The following is a 4,360-nucleotide window of genomic DNA, read 5'->3' on the forward strand; positions in this document are numbered from 1 at the left end:
TCTCCTCCTTTTAAAATATAATGCCCATCTGTAAAAAGTACGTAATACAACTACTATATCTTTGCCCATCAGATTTGCACTGGTAGGGGATTTTATGGGCATTCATCACCCTGTCTTACTAAGTCTAGTAACAGGGAGTTTAGCATTAGCTTCCAATGCGACAGTAGATACACAACAGCAGTTTCACTCTTCTCATACCTGAAAACTGGAGCTTGGAAGTAACCATCTACAGGCAATGACATTGCCCACAACATGTTTATTTGAGGTGGGTAAAGAGGGTAGTATCACATTTCTTTATGCAACAAATACTGTTACTTGTTTTCATTATTTTGGGGACTAAAATGTTTTCAGGGGCATTTGGGGTCCGATGTTGTTACTGCTGTCAAGTTGACCTCAACTTATAGTGACCCTTTGAATGTGAAACCTCCAAGTCACCATATCAACAACCCTGCTCAAGTCTTACATATCACCTGATTGAACATAGCCACCTGGAATGAAGTCTTCTTTTCCTACTGCCTTCTATCCTGCCACACGTTACTGCCTTTTCTAGTGAGCCATGCCTTCTCATGATATGGCCAAAGTATGACAGCTGCAGTATAGACGTCATGGCTTCTAAGGTCCATTATGCCAATGTTAAGTCACTTCTTGATGTGGTGTACAGCAGTAGGACAGAAGAGAACACTCTCTCTTTTGGCAGAGAAAACTGCCTTGCAAGCTGCTGACCATATTGGGAGCTGGCAGGGCAGCTTTATTGCCTGAAAGGAGAATGTTGATGCTTCTCCTTTCATTGTGGTGCCCGTAGCTACTTTATATCTGTTAAGAATACTGATGATGCTCCCTCCTACAGTGGTATAGTAATACTAGGCAAAAGGATATTGGCCATTGAGTTACTAATTAATTGGGGGTAGAGGTAATATTAACAGTAACTGGTGTGTGTGTGTGTGTGTGTGTGTGTGTGTGTGTGTGTGTGTAACAAGTTACAGAACATTTGTTTTTCAAACGTAGCTTTCCAAGTTTGGATGAAAGCCCAAATTGCTTTTCTGGTTCATCTATCTAAATCATTTGTGGACTACACCTGACATCACATCAAACCATATTTACAGCTCACTTGGACTTTGACAGATGGTCTGAATCGCAAGAAAGTACAAAGAGCTAGTGTAGCATCTCAATATTTTGCTTCTGGGAGAGAAAGGGTTATCATAATTACTCTCTCATTTCTTCTGTTTAAGGAATCATAGCAATTATATGTTTTCCGTAATCTGGAGGAGGCAGTACAGAAAATGACAAGCATTTCATCACAACAGGTATGTGAGATTTTTCCTCATTCCTCCTTAGATAAACATGAAATAAATTATTACAGTCTTTGTTCCAAATTCCTTGGAAGTAACCACAAATGCAAATATAGCACACATTGAAATATTATCTGATGTCCTCTTCTTCTGTTACTGAAGATATTTATCACTCACTGTTGTGACCTATCTTCTGTCTAGCTTTAGGGAACAAAGACCTGCTTGTACTAAAGATACATACTCTAGCCAAGGACTCATTGTTGCCCTGGCCCAAATAGTGAGAAGCATCTTCACTACACTGCCTTGGTTCACCTGCTGAATATCTTATTTTTTCATTTCATTTCTACCATCACTCACAACCTTGATGCCCAGCATTTCAGATTATTTTAACACACATGGTTGATCCATGTCTGCCATGGATCAAAACCATGCCTATGATCCTTCCCAAAAATAAAGAGAAAACTCATAATGTAATGCTGTCTAGGCCTGCAAGTCTTACCAGGTTTCCAAATGAAGGTGATCTGCTGGGATGGCCCTGCCAGTGAGCCAAACCAAAGCAATAGTGTTCTTATACTTTTAGTCTGTTGTTGTTGTTGTTGTTGATTATTGGGATTTACTAAAGCAATTATAAATGCATAACCACTGTAGTCATACAGCTGTGCAGCATCTCCCAACCTGATCTGACTCCCAGTGATCACTTACTGGGCAGCAGCAACTGAGATTTAATGGGATTATGTTCTCCTGTTGATTGGGAAGTAGCCAAGTGATATTTCCACTTCTTGTGTGAGCATTATCTGGTGTGAGGAGGAAATGCCACAGGGACCTTGCTCCTTGGTGTTACAATGGAGTGGGTGGGAACATTAGTCAGTTGCTTCCTGATCAACAGGGGAACACAGACATCTATTGCCTACATCAGCAGCTGCCCAGTAAATGGGAACTGGGAAGCTTTCACAATCCCTACATATCCCCTAAACTAGGAATACACAGGGATTGTGAATACAAGCCAGTCATGAATGCATAACACTAGGTTTCACATTTGTAACTGTCTTAGTGAATTCCATCCATTATTATTATATTCATTTAAAGCCTGCCTTTCCCCCAGTTTGGGATGCAAGGCAGATAATGATAGTCAAAACAAGCATAGTTAAAACGTCACAGCTTGCAAACATTAAGTAGCAATTAAACTATCATAGAAATAAAACAAGTCAAAAACATAAACTATCAAAGGAAACCACCACCACCAACAAAAAAAATCACTTCTCAAAGGCATGCCAGAATAAAAAAATTGTTTTGCCTGCTTGCAGAAAGATTGTAAGAGAGACTAGCATATATGGGAAGGGAGTTCCAGAGACTGGAGACAGCCACTGAGAGGGCCCTCTCCTGTGAGAGTGGTGGGATAGAAAGAAGGGCCTTCTCAGCAGATCTCAAAGTGTAGACAGGTTCATATGAAAGAAGATGGTATTTCAAATATACTGGACCTCAACTGTACAGGACTTTATAGCACCAACATTTCTAATTGTTCCTGGAAAATGACAGGCAGCCAGAAGACTGTTACAACAAAGGTATTATGGCAAGCAAAAATTAGTAAGTGGACTTCATCCAAAGGAAGCAGATTTTTGTGGGCTCTTGGGTATAAATATATCTATCTATCTATCTATCTATCTATAGTTCTCAAATATTAAATAACTTTGGAGTAACTTTTACACAACTTTGGAGTAACTCAAAATAGAATTCACTCGTTTTCTTGCCTGAATACTAATACTAATTAGTAATTCAATACTAATGAAAAGACTGCCAGTGTTTCAAGGAGCAGTGCCAAAGGGGCAAAAATGGACAAATGTCCATAGGAAATGATGTCTGCCTATCTGTTTATGGAATTGAGATACAAAATAACTAGATCCATTTCCAGTTCAGGGAGCTTTTCAGGCCCTTCCTCCCATTCCCTCCACTAGAAAATTTACTGGCGTAAGGAACAGACGGGGAGGTCGTTCTTGTGTCATCACATGCATACTCTCCATACTTAAACTGAACAGCCAGTGATATGAACTGAAACCTCCCATAGAATTTTATCACATGGAGGATGAATTGGTAAAATCCCAGGCAGAAACAGGATTTTAAAATCTGGGTGTTGTTTGTCAAATGTGTTTGGCGTGAAAGAGAAATAATGTGAAAATAATCTGAATCGAAAGCTCCTTTGTACTTTCAGCATTTAGCAAAAGTAAAAAGGAGCTGGTTTTGATGACTTTGCGTTTGGATATTTTTACGTTATTTTTCTTTCAAACAAACATCATCTGAAAAACATCCCGCAAATGCAGGGTTTTTTCAACTTTCTGTTTGGGTTAACCCCAAATGTCACCTGAAAAACAACCCACAAATGCAGGTTGTTTTCAATTTAAATTTAGTTTCTGCATAGGATTCGTCCTGTGTGATAGAGATCCATGATAGAGATTGTGGAAAGCTATAACATAGATTGCATTAACAGAAGTGTTCATATTAGCTGAAGCAGGTTTGGCATAGTTCCCTTAGTTCCCTTGTTGCCATTCCCACTTATAATTATAATATATATATATAATGAAACATTGAGGCCAGTAAGGTTATTGGAGTGCAGTTTACTAAAGCTATTCGAGAGAATAAAATGTTCAAAAACATACCAGCAGCCACAAAGGACTCGATCCAGAGCTTTAATCCAAGAGGAAGATATATGAAATCTCTCAGCAAATTAATGGGAGAATTCTTCCTGGAACTGGTTCTATGATAGAAACAGCTTGAACAAGTGCTCTGGTTTTGCCAGTCTTGGAAGCAAACCTTCATGTAGGAAGACAGATTAAATAGGAGGAGACTGATCCACATGTAAATGAAAGGTGTGTTGGTGACACAGTGAGACAACCAGAAACCACCTCTTGGTAAGCTATTGCTATACTTTTCTATTCTCCTGCAAAACTTCTAGCCTTCTGAACAAGGAAGTCTTTCATCCTGACTTCTGATTTCATAACAGGGATTGGCATGTTATCCTCAACTTACATTTGTCATTTTGGAATCAAAGTGTTCTGGACAATGAGAGGTAAAAAAAG

At 39.1% G+C, this 4,360-nt stretch overlaps 1 protein-coding gene across 1 annotated transcript in view; it reads right to left on the reverse strand.

Annotated features, from left to right (window-relative positions):
• The window catches only part of SLC13A1 (solute carrier family 13 member 1), an 88,790-nt gene extending 84,760 nt beyond the window's left edge, over window positions 1-4,030 (reverse strand). The window contains 1 exon segment of the mRNA XM_042468906.1: window positions 3,941-4,030. The gene's annotated coding sequence lies outside the window, so the exon portion shown is untranslated.
• Window positions 4,031-4,360: the final 330 nt, after the last annotated feature.

Source organism: Sceloporus undulatus, chromosome 5 (genome assembly GCF_019175285.1).
Source record: "Sceloporus undulatus isolate JIND9_A2432 ecotype Alabama chromosome 5, SceUnd_v1.1, whole genome shotgun sequence".
NCBI classification, from domain to species: domain Eukaryota; kingdom Metazoa; phylum Chordata; class Lepidosauria; order Squamata; family Phrynosomatidae; genus Sceloporus; species Sceloporus undulatus.